The 16707-nt window shown below is 58.5% G+C and overlaps 1 protein-coding gene across 2 annotated transcripts in view; it reads left to right on the top strand.

Moving 5' to 3' along the window:
- The first annotated feature begins 9039 nt into the window (after window positions 1-9039).
- LOC147118361 (Y+L amino acid transporter 2-like) overlaps window positions 9040-16707 on the top strand; it is a 179348-nt gene continuing 171680 nt past the window's right edge. For both annotated transcript variants that reach the window (XM_085984413.1, XM_085984412.1), the window contains exon 1: window positions 9040-9148. The gene's annotated coding sequence lies outside the window, so the exon portion shown is untranslated. The remainder of the gene's footprint in view (window positions 9149-16707) is intronic.

Genomic DNA, 16707 nt, shown 5'->3' with positions numbered 1-16707 from the left:
AGGAGGGGGATCGGGGAGATGAGGGGGACTGGGGAGAGGAGAGGGACCGGGGAGAGGAGAGGGATCGGGGAGTGGAGAGGGATCGGGGAGAGGAGGGGGATGGGGGAGAGGAGAGGGATCGGGGAGAGGAGGGGGATGGGGGAGAGGAGGGGGATGGGGAGAGGAGAGGGATCGGGGAGAGGAGAGGGATCGGGGAAAGGAGACGGATCAGGGAGAGGAGAGGGATCGGGGAGTGGAGGGGGATCGGGGAGTGGAGAGGGATCGGGGAGAGGAGGGGGATTGGGGAGAGGAGGGGGATTGGGGAGAGGAGGGGGATCGGGGAGAGGAAGGGGATCGGGGAGAGGAAAGGGATCGGGGAGAGGAGTGGGATCGGGGAGAGGAGGGGGATCGGGGAGAGGAGGGGGATCGGGGAGAGGAGGGGGATGGGGGAGTGGAGGGGGATCGGGGAGGGGAGGGGGATCGGGGAGAGGAGAGGGATCGGGGAGAGGAGAGGGATCGGGGCGAGGAGAGGGATCGGGGAGAGGAGGGGGATCGGGGAGAGGAGGGGGATCGGGGAGAGGAGGGGGATCGGGGAGAGGAGGGGGATCGGGGAGAGGAGAGGAATCGGGGAGAGGAGGGATCGGGGATAGGGATCGGGGAGAGGAGGGGGATCGGGGAGAGGAGGGGAATCGGGAGAGGAGGGGGATCGGGGAGAGGAGAGGGATCGGGTAGAGGAGAGGAATTGGGGAGAGGAGGGATCGGGGATAGGAGGGGGATCGGGGAGAGGAGGGGGATCGGGGAGAGGAGGGGGATCGGGGAGAGGAGGGGGATCGGGAAGAGGAGGGGGATCGGGGAGAGGAGGGGGATAGGGGAGAGGAGAGGGATCGGGGAGTGGAGGGGGATCGGGGAGAGGAGAGGGATCGGGGAGAGGAAGGGGATCGGGGAGTGGAGGGGGATCGGGGAGAGGAGAGGGATCGGGGAGAGGAGGGGGATGGGGAGAGGAGAGGGATCGGGGAGAGGAGGGGGATCGGGGAGAGGAGGGGGATCGGGGAGTGGAGGGGGATCGGGGAGAGGAGAGGAATCGGGGAGTGGAGAGGGATCGGGGAGAGGAGGGGGATTGGGGAGAGGAGGGGGATTGGGGAGAGGAGAGGGATCGGGGAGTGGAGGGGGATCGGGGAGAGGAGAGGGATCGGGGAGAGGAGAGGGATCGGGGAGTGGAGGGGGATCGGGGAGAGGAGGGGGATCGGGGAGAGGAAAGGAATCGGGGAGAGGAGGGGGATCAGGGAGAGGAGGGGGATCGGGGAATGGAGGGGGATCGGGGAGAGAAGGGGGATCAGGGAGAGGCGAGGGATCGGGGAGAGGAGGGGGATCGGGGAGAGGAGGGGGATCGGGGAGAGGAGAGGGATCAGGGAGAGCAGGCGGATGGGGAGAGGAGTGGGATCGGGGAGAGGAAGGGGATCGGGGAGAGGAAAGGGATCGGGGAGAGGAGTGGGATCGGGGAGAGGAGGGGGATCGGGGAGAGGAGGGGGATCGGGGAGAGGAGGGGGATGGGGGAGAGGAGGGGGATCGGGGAGAGGAGGGGGATCGGGGAGAGGAGAGGGATCGGGGAGAGGAGAGGAATCGGGTGAGGAGGGATCGGGGATAGGGATCGGGGAGAGGAGGGGGATCGGGGAGAGGAGGGGAATCGGGAGAGGAGGGGGATCGGGGAGAGGAGAGGGATCGGGTAGAGGAGAGGAATTGGGGAGAGGAGGGATCGGGGATAGGAGGGGGATCGGGGAGAGGAGGGGGATCGGGGAGAGGAGGGGGATCGGGGAGAGGAGGGGGATCGGGGAGAGGAGGGGGATCGGGGAGAGGAGGGGGATCGGGGAGAGGAGGGGGATCGGGAAGAGGAGGGGGATCGGGGAGAGGAGGGGGATAGGGGAGAGGAGAGGGATCGGGGAGTGGAGGGGGATCGGGGAGAGGAGAGGGATCGGGGAGAGGAGGGGGATCGGGGAGTGGAGGGGGATCGGGGAGAGGAGGGGGATTGGGGAGAGGAGAGGGATCGGGGAGAGGAGGGGATGGGGAGAGGAGAGGGATCGGGGAGAGGAGGGGGATCGGGGAGAGGATGGGGATCGGGGAGTGGAGGGGGATCGGGGAGAGGAGAGTGATCGGGGAGAGGAGGGGGATTGGGGAGAGGAGAGGGATCGGGGAGAGGAGGGATCGGGGAAAGGGGACGGATCAGGGAGAGGAGAGGGATCGGGGAGTGGAGGGGGATCGGGGGAGAGGAGGGGGATGGGGAGAGGAGAGGGATCGGGGAGAGGAGAGGGATTGGGGAGAGGAGAGGGATCGGGGAAAGGAGACGGATCAGGGAGAGGAGAGGGATCGGGGAGTGGAGGGGGATCGGGGAGAGGAGAGGGATCGGGGAGAGGAGGGGGATGGGGAGTGGAGAGGGATCGGGGAGAGGAGGGGGATCGGGGAGAGGAGAGGGATCGGGGAGAGGAGGGATCGGGGAGAGGAGGGGGATCGGGAGAGGAGGGGGATCGGGGAGAGGAGGGGGATCGGGGAGAGGAGGGGGGTCAGGGAGTGGAGAGGGATCGGGGAGAGGAGGGGGATCGGGGAGAGGAGGGGGATCGGGGAGAGGAGAGGAATCGGGGAGAGGAGGGATCGGGGATAGGGATCGGGGAGAGGAGGGGGATCAGGGAGAGGAGGGGAATCGGGAGAGGAGGGGGATCGGGGAGAGGAGAGGGATCGGGGTGAGGAGAGGAATTGGGGAGAGGAGGGATCGGGGATAGGAGGGGCATCGGGGAGAGGAGGGGGATCGGGGAGAGGAGGGGGATCGGGGAGAGGAGGGGGATCGGGGAGAGGAGGGGGATAGGGGAGAGGAGAGGGATCGGGGAGTGGAGGGGGATCGGGGAGAGGAGAGGTATCGGGGAGAGGAGGGGGATCAGGGAGTTGAGGGGGATCGGGGAGAGGAGGGGGATCGGGGAGAGGAGGGGGATCGGGGAGTGGAGGGGGATCGGGGAGAGGAGAGGGATCGGGGAGAGGAGGGGGATCGGGGAGTGGAGGGGGATCGGGGAGAGGAGAGGGATCGGGGAGAGGAGGGGGATTGGGGAGAGGAGAGGGATCGGGGAGAGGAGAGGGATCGGGGAGAGGAGGGATCGGGGAAAGGAGACGGATCAGGGAGAGGAGAGGGATCGGGGAGTGGAGGGGGATCGGGGAGAGGAGAGGGATCGGGGAGAGGAGAGGGATCGGGGAGAGGAGAGGGATCGGGCAGAGGAGGGGGATCGGGGAGAGGAGAGGGATCGGGGATAGGAGAGGGATCGGGGAGAGGAGAGGGATCGGGGAGAGGAGAGGGATCGGGGAGAAGAGAGGGATCGGGGAGAGGGGTGGGATCGCGGAGAGGAGGGGGATCGGCGAGAGGAGGGGAATCAGGGAGAGGAGAGGGATCGGGGAGAGTGGTGGGATCAGGGGGAGGAGAGGGATCGGGGAGAGGGGTGGGATCAGGGAGAGGAGAGGGATCGGGGAGAGGGGTGGGATCGGGGAGAGGAGGGGGATCGGGGAGAGGGGTGGGATCGGGGAGAGGAGGGGGATCGGGGAGAGGAGAGGGATCGGGGAGAGGGGTGGGATCGGGGAGAGGAGGGGGATCGGGGAGAGGAGGGGGATCGGGGAGAGCAGAGGGATCGGGGAGAGGGGTGGGATCGGGGAGAGGAGGGGTATCGGGGAGAGGAGGGGAATCGGGGAGATGAGAGGGATGAGGAGAGGGATCGGGGAGAGGAGAGGGATCGGGGAGAGGAGAGGGATGGGGATAGTGATCGGGGAGAGGAGGGGGATCGGGGAGAGGAGGGGTATCGAGTAGATGAGAGGGATGAGGAGAGGGATCGGGGAGAGGAGAGGGATCGGGGAGAGGAGGGGGATCGAGTAGATGAGAGGGATGAGGAGAGGGATCGGGGAGAGGAGAGGGATCGGGGTGAGGAGAGGGATCAGGGAGAGCGATCGGGGAGAGGAGGGGGATCGAGGATAGGAGGGGGATCGGGGAGAGGAGGGGGATCGGGGAGATGAGAGGGATGAGGAGAGGGATTGGGGAGAGGAGAGGGAGCGGGGAGAGGATGCGTATCGGGGCGAGGAGGGGTATCAGGGAGTGGAGAGGGATGGGGAGAGGGATCGGGGATTGTAGGGGGGTGGGGAGAGGAGAGGGATGGGGAGAGGGGTCGGGGAGTGTAGGGGGATGGGGAGAAGGATGGGGGAGAGGAGGGGGATCGGGGAGTGTAGGGGATGGGGAGAAGGATGGGGGAGAGGAGGGGGATCGGGGAGTGTAGGGGGATGAGGAGAAGGATGGGGGAGAGGAGGGGGATCGGGAGTGTAGGGGGCTGGGGAGAAGGATGGGGGAGAGGAGGGGGATTGGGGAGTGTAGGGGGATGGGGAGAAGGATGCGGGAGAGGAGGGGGATGGGGAGTGTAGGGGGCTGGGGAGAAGGATGGGGGAGAGGAGGGGGATCGGGGAGTGTAGGGGGATGGGGAGAAGGATGGGGAGAGGAGGGGGATCGGGAGTGTAGGGGGCTGGGGAGAAGGATGGGGGAGAGGAGGGGGATCGGGGAGTGTAGGGGGATGGGGAGAAGGATGGGGGAGAGGAGGGGGATCGGGGAGAGGAGATGGTCGCGCAGCACAAATCTCCGAGATGAATTTGAAATCCGGGCCAGAATTGAGAAGCAGGAAGGAAACTCCAAGCCACAGTCCTCTCTGTGTAGCCGGAGTATGTGAAACAAAACAAGATTATTACCAAGGAGATAGAGCCAGAGACAGAGAGTCAGACAGACAGAACGAGATCTACAGACAGAGAGACAGACAGAACGAGATAGACAGACAGACGGTGAAGGAAGGATATCAGCATCAGCAGCGTGGGAAAAAAACAAATGCAGAGGATAAGCAGGATGTTTTCAAAGGGCCGAGGGAGCGGGTGGAGAGAAGAGGCTGTAAACTGAGCCGGGAGTCTTGGAGATGGCCCCTGTGGAGCAGGACCGGTGAGCCGTGTGGCGGAGAGGAGAGGCTTCATGGATTTGAGGAGCTGAGCTAAGGTGAGAGAGAGAGAGAGAGAGCGAGTCTGACCCTGGGAACGGCTGACCTCACTGGCTGTGGGATGGTCTGTGTGTGGTTGATAGAAACCCCTTCGCTTTGCACTTTTCCTGTGGGGTGAATCACATGAGCGGGATGGGTGAGATGTTTGGCGGGGGGTGGGGGGGTCCTGTATCGCTCTGCACTGCCAGATCTAGCTGGCTCGAGAAGTGGCTTGTTCCAAACCTTAAATCCCAATCTGGCGAGGAGTCAGATCCTGCCCAATTCAGGTAAAGAATCCTCTCTCTGTCTCTCTCTCTGTCTCTCTGTCTGTCTGTCTCTCTCAAACCCAGCTCAGATTTTGTTTTAAAATAAAACCTCTTTCATTGTTTTGTGTGTGTGTGTGTCTACAATGTATGTAACAAAATATGTTCTACCGGAACTTTCAATAACTATTTTGTAGGGTATTTTTTTCCCGCGTTCTGCGACCAGTAAAAATTCCGAGACTGAGAGGCGATTGTCAGCCGACTTAACTGTCCACTGCAAACTCTCAGAACTCGGTAACAGCAAAAAGTCTTGTGATGTTTTTGACTCTGGAAGTGTGTGTTTTTTTTTGCGGGGGTAGAGTAAAGGGGAATGAGATTTAAAGGGAAGGTTGAGACGGTGGCGGGGGGGGGGGAGTCTTAAAGGCGCTGACCCCAGTCCCTGACTTGTGGAGGGTGGTGAGCCGGTCAGTATCAGCGTGATATTCGGCCACGGGGGGCACACACCGTTTCATCAAACAGGCAATGAGAGCGGCTGGTAAACTGGAAATACTTCTTCCCTTTGCTAAGTTATGGGGAACGGCAGTATAGCATATGTTACTGGACTAGTAATCCAGAGACTTGGGACATAATGATTTGGTTAAGTGACACGAGTTCAGATCCCACCACCACAGCAGCTGGGGAATTTAAATTCAGTTCATTAAATAGAGTCATAACGACACAGAAGGAGGCCATTCGGCCCATCGAGTCCGTGTCGGCTCTCTGTAGAGCAATCCAGTCAGTCCCACTCCCCCGCTCTATCCCCGTAGTCCTGCAAGTTTATTTCCCTCAAGTGTCCATCCATTCTCCCCTTGAAAACATCGAGTGTCTCCGCTTCCACCACTTCCGTCGGCAGCGAGTTCCAGGTCCTCACCACTCGCTGCGTAAAAAAGTTTTCCCTCACATTCCCCGCTGTATCTCTTGCCCAAAACCTTAAATCTGTGTCCCCTAGTCCTTGTACCATCAACTAGTGGGAACAGCCTTTCCCTGTCTAGCCTATCCAAACCCGTCATAATCTTGTACATCTCTATCAAATCACCCCTCAACCTCCTTTATTCTAATGAAAACAAATCCACCTTCTCCAACCTGTCCTTGTAGCTAAGATCCCCCATCCCCGGAACAATTCTGGTAAATCTCCTCTACACCCTCTCAAGGGCCTTCACATCCTTCCTAAAGTGTGGTGACCAGAACTGGACGCAATACTCCAGTTGTGGCCTAACCTGCGCTTTATAAAGGTTCAGCATCAATACATCTGGAATAAAAAAGTCAGTGAAACTACCGGATAGTCGTAATAACCGGTTTGGTTCACTAATGTCCTTTAGGGATGGGGAAATCTGCCGTCCTTACCCGGTCTGGCCTCTATGTGACTCCAGACCCAGACAAACGCTTAACTGTCCTCCGAAATGGCCCAGCAAGCCTCTATGACAAAGTATAACTCCCTAACAGCACTGTGGGAGGACCTTCACCACACGGACTGCAGCGGTTCAAGAAGGCGGCTCACCACCACCTTCTCAATGGGCAATAAATGCCAGACTTGCCAGCGATGCCCACCTTCTGTGAATGACTGGAAAAAAAACCCAAGAGATCAGTTCCTCCGATCCACTTGAATTCATTTTCAAAATCTCTCACTTTTTTTTTTAATAAGGTCAAATAATTGTTTACCGTTGTTTTTTATTTCTTCCATTGCAAGCCAATAATTGGGGTTTTCTCTCTCTCTCCCCCCTCTCTCCCGATGAGGCGCTGACCCTCACTGGGGCCAGGGGTTCCATGGACACCGACCCACCCTCCGTGCAGCACCTCTCCCCCTTTCTGCCTCCCCAAGTGGCTCGTTCTTTACCTGTGAGTCCAGGACAGTTGAGTCTGGGCCGGATATTCCACTGTGGAGGGCACTGCACCCTGCCTGCTTCCTGATGTCCGCACATGTTTTCATTCAATAGTGACCAGGAGCTGTAATCCTGGCTGCTTTCACCCCCCTCCCCACTTCCCACCACCACCCAGCCGCCCCCCCCACTCACTAACCCAGTGCCCATCCCTGCCAAGGACAGCTCGCTCAGCACAGACCAGGGATTGGCCCTTTCTGGTCTGTGTGTGGGACTCAGTACCACATTGGGGCAGTGGGAGATGGGGCCTGGGATCCTCCTGGTCTGTGTGTGGGACTGAGTCCCATCCCGGGACGGTGGGGGATGGGGCCTGGGATCCTCCTGGCCTGTGTGTGGGACTCAGTATCACACCGGGGCGGTGGGGGATGGGACCTGGGATCCTCCTGGCCTGTGTGTGGGGCTGAGTCCCATCCTGGGGCAGTTGGGGATGAGGCCTGGGATCCTCCTGGCCTGTGTGTGGCGCTGAGTCCCATCTGGGGCGGTGGGGGATGGGGCCTGGGATCCTCCTGGCCTGTGTGTGGGGCTGAGTTCTATCCCGAGGCAGTGGGGGATGAGGCCTGGGATCCTCCTGGCCTGTGTGTGGGACTGAGTCCCATCCCGGGGCGGGTGGGGGATGGGACCTGGGATCCTCCTGGCCTGTGTGTGGGACTGAGTCCCATCCTGGGGCAGTGGGGGATGGGACCTGGGATCCTCCTGGCCTGTGTGTGGGACTGAGTCCCATCCCGGGGCGGTGGGGGATGGGACCTGGGATCCTCCTGGCCTGTGTGTGGGACTGAGTCCCATCCTGGGGCAGTGGGGGATGGGACCTGGGATCCTCCTGGCCTGTGTGTGGGGCTGAGTCCCATCCCGGGGCGGTGGGGGATGGGGCCTGGGATCCTCCTGGCCTGTGTGTGGGACTGAGTCCCATCCTGGGGCAGTGGGGGATGGGACCTGGGATCCTCCTGGCCTGTGTGTGGGACTGAGTCCCATCCCGGGGCAGTGGGGGATGGGACCTGGGATCCTCCTGGCCTGTGTGTGGGACTGAGTCCCATCCTGGGGCAGTGGGGGATTGGACCTGGGATCCTCCTGGCCTGTGTGTGGGACTGAGTCCCATCCTGGGGCAGTGGGGGATTGGACCTGGGATCCTCCTGGCCTGTGTGTGGGGCTGAGTCCCATCCCGGGGCGGTGGGGGATGGGGCCTGGGATCCTCCTGGCCTGTGTGTGGGGCTGAGTCCCATCCGGGGGCGGTGGGGGATGGGGCCTGGGATCCTCCTGGCCTGTGTGTGGGGCTGAGTCCCATCCCGGGGCGGTGGGGGATGGGGCCTGGGATCCTCCTGGCCTGTGTGTGGGGCTGAGTCCCATCCCGGGGCGGTGGGGGATGGGACCTGGGATCCTCCTGGCCTGTGTGTGGGGCTGAGTCCCATCCCGGGGCGGTGGGGGATGGGGCCTGGGATCCTCCTGGCCTGTGTGTGGGGCTGAGTCCCATCCGGGGGCGGTGGGGGATGGGGCCTGGGATCCTCCTGGCCTGTGTGTGGGGCTGAGTCCCATCCCGGGGCGGTGGGGGATGGGGCCTGGGATCCTCCTGGCCTGTGTGTGGGGCTGAGTCCCATCCCGGGGTGGTGGGGGATGGGACCAATAGACCTTCTCACCCAGCCTGTCCCGTCTTAGCACCATCTGATTACGGGAGCGGACATTGCCCTTTAATACTCTCGAGGCGAGGCCCGCCATTTGCGGAGTTAATGAGAGGCATCCTTGGGCAATGCCAAGTATTTAATGAGTTCACGTGCGTCTAATCTGCTGAGGAAGCCTTCTCTCTCGTTCCCTCTCCCTCCTTCTCCCTGTACCTTGCCCCTAATTAGTGCTTAACCTTTCTTCATGATATCGCCTATAATTGAAGCACTCCTTCCTTTTCCCAAGTTCACCGAGCGCTAAGGAACGCCACACAGCCTGGGAAGGGACAGCTTCCACCATCAGGATCGAGGTAAGTGTGATCGACTGGAGACGCCGCCATGTGACCGATCTCACTTCCCCTTATCTAATGATTGCTGCGGCTCCCTAATTCAGTGTCTCGTGCTCTCTCGCACGATTTGTCTTCCTATGTGCTTTCTCCTGATCTGCCTGTGGCTCAGTGGGTAGCACTCTCTATCTCTCTCGCTCACTCTCTCTCTCTCTCTCTCTCTCTCTCTCTCTCTGAGTCAGAAGGGTTGTGGGCTTGAGCCCCAACGCTCCAGGGACTCGAGCCCCATAAGCCAAGCTCAATACATTCCCGGTTGCCAGTACTGAGGGAGCGCTGCACTGTCGGAGGTGCCGTCTTTCGGATGAGACGTAAAACCGAGGCCCCCGTCCGCCCTCTCGGGTGGATGTAAAAGATCCCATGGCCACTACTTAAAGAAGATGAGCAGGAGAGGTTCTCCCCAGCGCCCTGGCCAATATTTATCCCTCAACCAACATCACTAAACAACAGATTATCTGGTTATTACAAGTATTGAAGGTCGAGGGATTGAGATCATAGAGTCATAAAGGCACAGAAGGAGGCCATTCGGCCCCTCGAGTCTGTGCCGGCTCTCTGTAGAACAATCCAGTCAGTCCCATTCCCCCGCTCTATCCCCGTAGCCCTGCAAGTTTATTTCCCTCAAGTACCTATCCAGTCTCCCCTTGAAAACATCGAGTGTCTCCGCTTCCACCACTTCCGTCAGCAGCGAATTCCAGTTCATCACCACTCGCTGTGTAAAAAAGTTTTCCCTCACATCCCCCCCTGTATCTCTTGCCCAGAACCTTAAATCTGTGTCCCCTAGTCCTTGTACCATCAACTAGTGGGAACAGCCTTTCCCCGTCTAGCCTATCCAAACCCGTCATAATCTTGTACACCTCGATCAAATCACCCCTCAACCTCCTTTGCTCTAATGAAAACAAATCCAGCTTCTCCAACCTGTCCTTGTAGCTAAGATCCCCCATCCCCGGAACCATTCTGGTAAATCTCCTCTACACCCTCTCAAGGGCCTTCACATCCTTCCTAAAGTGTGGTGACCAGAACTGGACGCAATACTCCAGTTGTGGCCTAACCAGCACTTTATTAAGATTCAGCATAACTTCTCCACTTTTGTACTCAATACCTCTATTTATGAAGCCCAAGTTCCCATATGTTGGTGTTTAAAAGGATTCGATAGGGTAGATACGGAGAAACTATTTTCTCTGGTGGGGTGGGGGGAGCCCAGAACAAGGGGGAATAATCTTAAAATTTGAGCCAGGCCGTTCTGGAGTGATGTGGGGAAGCAGTTCTTCACACAAAGGGCAGTGGAAATCTGGAACTCTGTCGCAGAAAGCTGTTGAAACTGGGGGCCAATTGGAGCTTTCCAGACCGAGATTGGTAGATTTTTGTTGGGTGAGGTTATCAAGGGATATGGAGCAAAGGTCGGTAAGTGGGTTTGAAGGGCAGAACAGCCATGACTTTACTGAATGGCAGAACAGGCCCAAGGGGCTGAATGGCCTCCTCCTGTCCCTGTGCTCCTATCCCCGATGGATAAGTTGTCAATTCAATTACTGATATGATGGCTGGACTTTATACTCTGATAAGAAGTTGCTGGATCTTACTTTATTATCCGTCAGTCTTGGGGTGTGTTCGTCGCTGGCAACGCTGGCATTTATTGCCCATCTCTAGGGCAGCACGGTGGCATAGTGGTTAGCACTGTTGCCTCACAGCGCCAGGGACCCGGGTTCGAATCCGGCCCCGGGTGACTGTCTGTGTGGAGTTTGCACATTCTCCCCGTGTTTGCGTGGGTTTCCTCCGGGTGCTCCGGTTTCCTCCCACAGTCCAAAGATGTGCGGGTTAGGTTGATTGGCTATGATAAATTGACCCTTAGTGTTAGGGGGATTAAATACGTGGGGTTACGGGGATAGGGTGGGATATGTGTCGGTGCAGGCTCGATGGGCCGAAATGGCCTCTATCTGCACCGTGGGGTTTCTGTGATTCTGTGATTCTGTGATTCTACTAGTTGCCCCTTGAGATAACCTGAGATACAAACTCAGTGTCTTCCTAGTCCACGTCAGTGGATAGTTAAGAGTCAAAAGGGTCAAAAGTGCCTCAAAGGGTCAATTTGTAAGGACAGGTTGCATAGACTAGGCTGGTATTCCCTCCAGTATGGAAGATTAAGGGGTGATCTAATCGAGGTGTTGAAGATGGTTGAAGGATATGATAGGGTAGATAGAGAGGAACTATTTCCTCTGGTGGTGGGGGGGTGGATCCAGAACAAGAAGACATAACCTTAAAATTAGAGCCAGGCCGTTCAGGGGTGATGTCAGGAAACACTTCTTCACACAAAGGGCAGTGGAAATCTGGAACTCTCTCCCCCCCCATGGAAGGAGTTCAGCGAAGATTCACCAGACTGATACCTGGGATGGCAGGAATGACGTATGAGGAGAGATTGGGTCGATTGGGCTTGTACTCGCTGGAGTTTAGAAGAATGAGAGGGGATCTCATTGAAACTTATAAAATTCTAACAGGACTGGACAGACTAGATGCAGGAAGGATGTTCCCAATGGCGGGGGAGTCCAGAACCAGGGGTCACACTCTAAGGATAAGGGGTAAGCCATTTAGGACAGAGATGAGGAGGAATTTCTTCACCCAGAGAGTGGTGAACCTGTGGAATTCTCTGCCACAAAAGGCGATAGAGGCCAATTCATTAAATATATTCAAGAAGGAGTTGGATATATTTCTTAAGGCTAAAGGGATCAAGGGGTATGGGGAGAAAGCAGGGACAGGGTACTGAGTTTGGATGATCAGCCATGATCTCATTAAATGGCGGAGCAGGCTCGAGGGGCCGAATGGCCTACTCCTGCTCCTATCTTCTATGTTTCTATGAAAGGGAGGGGATCTCATTGAAACGTATAAAATTATTAGAGAGACTGGACAGGGAAGATGCTGAGAGGTGGGTTTTCCTTAGAGCAGAGAAGGCCGAGGGGGGACCTGATTGAGGTGTACAAAATTATGAGGGGCATAGATAGGGTAGATAGAAAGGAACTTTTCCCCTTAGTAGAGCGGTCAATAACCAGGGGGCATAGATTCAAGGTAAGGGGCAGGAGGTTTAGAGAGGATTTGAGGAAAAACCTTTTTCACCCAGAGGGTGGTTGGAATCTGGAACTCACTGCCTGAAAGGGTGGTAGAGGCAGGAACCCTCACAACATTCACGAAGCATTTAGATGAGCACTTGAAACGCCATAGCATACAAGGCTACGGACCAAGTGCTGGAAAATGGGATTAGACAGGGCTTGATGGCCGGCGCGGACACGATGGGCCGAAGGGCTTCTTTCTGTGCTGTATAACTCGATGACTCTAGGTTGTTTCCCCTGGCTGGAGAGTCTAGAATTAGAGGGCATAGTCTCAGGATAAGGCGTCGGAGATGAGGAGGAATTTCTTCGCTCAGATTGTTGTGAATCTTTGGACTTCTCAGCCCCAGAGGGCTGTGGATGCTCAGTCATTGAAAGAAAGAAAGACTTGCATTTATATAGCGCCTTTCATGACCACTGGATGTCCCAAAGCGCTTTACAGCCAATGAAGTACTTTGAGTGCAGTCACTGTTGTAATGTAGGAAATGCGGCAGCCAATTCACACGCAGCAAGGTCTCTCAAACAGCAATGTGATAATGACCAGATCGTCCGTTTTTAGAGGTTGATTGAGGGATAAATATTGGCCCCAGGACACCAGGGACCTTGAAGGAAGTTAAGTAGCTCGTTGTGGTTCCGTCCAAGGTACGAAGGAAGGAGCTGGGAGTTAGCGGGAGATGTCAGCATCAACTTTCACTCAAAGAGGAATCAATGTGCGGAATATGTTTTTGGGGAAGGACAAATTAAATAGGCCAAGGGGGACAGTTAGATGGATTTATGGAGAGAATGAGGATTCGGGATAAGGGAAGAAGGTGGGGTGAGGGATATGGAGAAAAGGTGGGCAGGTGGGGTGGGGGATATGGGGAGAAGGTGGGCAGGTGGGGTGAGGGATATGGGGAAAAGGTGGGCAGGTGGGGTGAGGGATATGGGGAGAAGGTGAGCAGGTGGGGTGAGGGATATGGGGAGAAGGTGGGCAGGTGGGGTGAGGGATATGGAGAAAAGGTGGGCAGGTGGGGTGAGGGATATGGAGAAAAGGTGGGCAGGTGGGGTGGGGGATATGGAGAAAAGGTGGGCAGGTGGGGTGAGGGATATGGAGAAAAGGTGGGCAGGTGGGGTGAGGGATATGGAGAAAAGGTGGGCAGGTGGGGTGAGGGATATGGAGAAAAGGTGGGCAGGTGGGGTGGGGGATATGGAGAAAAGGTGGGCAGGTGGGGTGAGGGATATGGAGAAAAGGTGGGCAGGTGGGGTGAGGGATATGGAGAAAAGGTGGGCAGGTGGGGTGAGGGATATGGAGAAAAGGTGGGCAGGTGGGGTGAGGGATATGGGGAGAAGGTGGGCAGGTGAGGTGAGGGATATGGGGAGAAGGTGGGCAGGTGGGGTGAGGGATATGGTGAGAAGGTGGGCAGGTGGGGTGAGGGATATGGGGAGAAGGTGAGCAGGTGGGGTGAGGGATATGGGGAGAAGGTGGGCAGGTGGGGTGAGGGATATGGTGAGACGGTGGGCAGGTGGGGTGAGGGATATGGAGAAAAGGTGGGAAGGTGGGGTGAGGGATATGGGGAGAAGGTGAGCAGGTGGGGTGAGGGATATGGGGAGAAGGTGGGCAGGTGAGGTGAGGGATATGGTGAGAAGGTGAGCAGGTGGGGTGAGGGATATGGGGAGAAGGTGGGCAGGTGGGGTGAGGGATATGGGGAGAAGGTGGGTAGGTGGGGTGAGGGATATGGGGAGAAGGTGAGCAGGTGGGGTGAGGGATATGGAGAAAAGGTGGGCAGGTGGGGTGGGGGAAATGGAGAAAAGGTGGGCAGGTGGGGTGGGGGATATGGAGAAAAGGTGGGCAGGTGGGGTGGGGGATATGGAGAAAAGGTGGGAAGGTGGGGTGAGGGATATGGGGAGAAGGTGGGCAGGTGGGGTGAGGGATATGGGGAGAAGGTGGGCAGGTGAGGTGAGGGATATGGGGAGAAGGTGAGCAGGTGGGGTGAGGGATATGGGGAGAAGGTGAGCAGGTGGGGTGAGGGATATGGGGAGAAGGTGGGCAGGTGGGGTGAGGGATATGGGGAGAAGGTGGGTAGGTGGGGTGAGGGATATGGGGAGAAGGTGAGCAGGTGGGGTGAGGGATATGGAGAGAAGGTGGGTAGGTGGGGTGAGGGATATGGGGAGAATTTGAGCAGGTGGGGTGAGGGATATGGGGAGAAGGTGGGCAGGTGGGGTGAGGGATATGGGGAGAAGGTGGGCAGGTGGGGTGAGGGATATGGTGAGAAGGTGAGCAGGTGGGGTGAGGGATATGGGGAGAAGGTGGGCAGGTGGGTGAGGGATATGGTGAGAAGGTGAGCAGGTGGGGTGAGGGATATGGTGAGAAGGTGAGCAGGTGGGGTGAGGGATATGGGGAGAAGGTGGGCAGGTGGGGTGAGGGATATGGGGAGAAGGTGGGCAGGTGGGGTGAGGGATATGGTGAGAAGGTGAGCAGGTGGGGTGAGGGATATGGGGAGAAGGTGGGCAGGTGGGTGAGGGATATGGTGAGAAGGTGAGCAGGTGGGGTGAGGGATATGGTGAGAAGGTGAGCAGGTGGGGTGAGGGATATGGGGAAAAGGTGAGCAGGTGGGGTGAGGGATATGGGGAGAAGGTGAGCAGGTGGGGTGAGGGATATGGGAGAAGGTGGGCAGGTGGGGTGAGGGATATGGTGAGAAGGTGGGCAGGTGGGGTGAGGGATATGGGGAGAAGGTGAGCAGGTGGGGTGAGGGATATGGGGAGAAGGTGGGCAGGTGAGGTGAGGGATATGGGGAGAAGGTGAGCAAGTGGGGTGAGGGATATGGGGAGAAGGTGGGCAGGTGGGGTGAGGGATATGGGGAGAAGGTGGGTAGGTGGGGTGAGGGATATGGGGAGAAGGTGAGCAGGTGGGGTGAGGGATACGGTGAGAAGGTGAGCAGGTGGGGTGGGGGATATGGAGAAAAGGTGCGCAGGTGGGGTGGGGGATATGGAGAAAAGGTGGGAAGGTGGGGTGAGGGATATGGGGAGAAGGTGGGCAGGTGGGGTGAGGGATATGGGGAGAAGGTGGGCAGGTGAGGTGAGGGATATGGGGAGAAGGTGGGCAGGTGGGGTGAGGGATATGGGGAGAAGGTGGGTAGGTGGGGTGAGGGATATGGTGAGACGGTGGGCAGGTGGGGTGAGGGATATGGGGAGAAGGTGGGCAAGTGGGGTGAGGGATATGGGGAGAAGGTGGGTAGGTGAGGTGAGGGATATGGGGAGAAGGTGAGCAGGTGGGGTGAGGGATATGGAGAGAAGGTGGGTAGGTGGGGTGAGGGATATGGGGAGAATTTGAGCAGGTGGGGTGAGGGATATGGGGAGAAGGTGGGCAGGTGGGGTGAGGGATATGGGGAGAAGGTGGGCAGGTGGGGTGAGGGATATGGTGAGAAGGTGAGCAGGTTGGGTGAGGGATATGGTGAGAAGGTGAGCAGGAGGGGTGAGGGATATGGGGAGAAGGTGAGCAGCTGGGGTGAGGGATATGGGGAGAAGGTGGGTAACTGGGGTGAGGTATATGGGGAGAAGGTGAGCAGGTGGGGTGAGGGATATGGGAGAAGGTGGGCAGGTGGGGTGAGGGATATGGTGAGAAGGTGGGCAGGTGGGGTGAGGGATATGGTGAGACGGTGGGCAGGTGGGGTGAGGGATATGGGAGAACGTGAGCAGGTGGGGTGAGGGATATGGGGAGAAGGTGGGCAGGTGAGGTGAGGGATATGGGGAGAAGGTGAGCAGGTGGGGTGAGGGATATGGGGAGAAGGTGGGCAGGTGGGGTGAGGGATATGGGGAGAAGGTGGGTAGGTGGGGTGAGGGATATGGGGAGAAGGTGAGCAGGTGGGGTGAGGGATATGGGGAGAAGGTGGGCAGGTGGGGTGAGGGATATGGGGAGAAGGTGGGCAGGTGGGGTGAGGGATATGGTGAGAAGGTGAGCAGGTGGGGTGAGGGATATGGGGAGAAGGTGGGCAGGTGGGGTGAGGGATATGGGGAGAAGGTGAGCAGGTGGGGTGAGGGATGTGGTGGGAAGGTGGGTATGTGGGGTGAGGGATATGGGGAGAAGGTGAGCAGGTGGGGTGAGGGATATGGGGAGAAGGTGGGCAGGTTGGGTGAGGGATATGGTGAGAAGGTGGGCAGGTGGTGTGAGGGATATGGTGAGACGGTGGGCAGGTGGGGTGAGGGATATGGGGAGAAGGTGAGCAGGTGGGGTGAGGGATATGGGAGAAGGTGGGCAGGTGGGGTGAGGGATATGGGGAGAAGGTGGGCAGGCGGGGTGAGGGATATGGGGGGAAGGATGGCAGGTGGGGTGAGGGATATGGGGCGAAGGTGAGCAGGTGGGGTGAGGGATATGGGAGAAGGTGGGCAGGTGGGGTGAGGGATATGGGGAGAAGGTGGGCAGGTGGGGTGAGGGATATGGGAGAAGGTGGGTAGGTGGGG

The sequence above is a fragment of the Somniosus microcephalus genome, chromosome 4 (assembly GCF_052327205.1).
Source record: "Somniosus microcephalus isolate GS21.2 chromosome 4, FLI_Smic_1.0, whole genome shotgun sequence".
Classification (NCBI taxonomy): domain Eukaryota; kingdom Metazoa; phylum Chordata; class Chondrichthyes; order Squaliformes; family Somniosidae; genus Somniosus; species Somniosus microcephalus.
The sequence above is the reverse complement of the archived record's forward strand: the minus strand, read 5'-3'. Positions and strand labels throughout refer to the sequence as shown.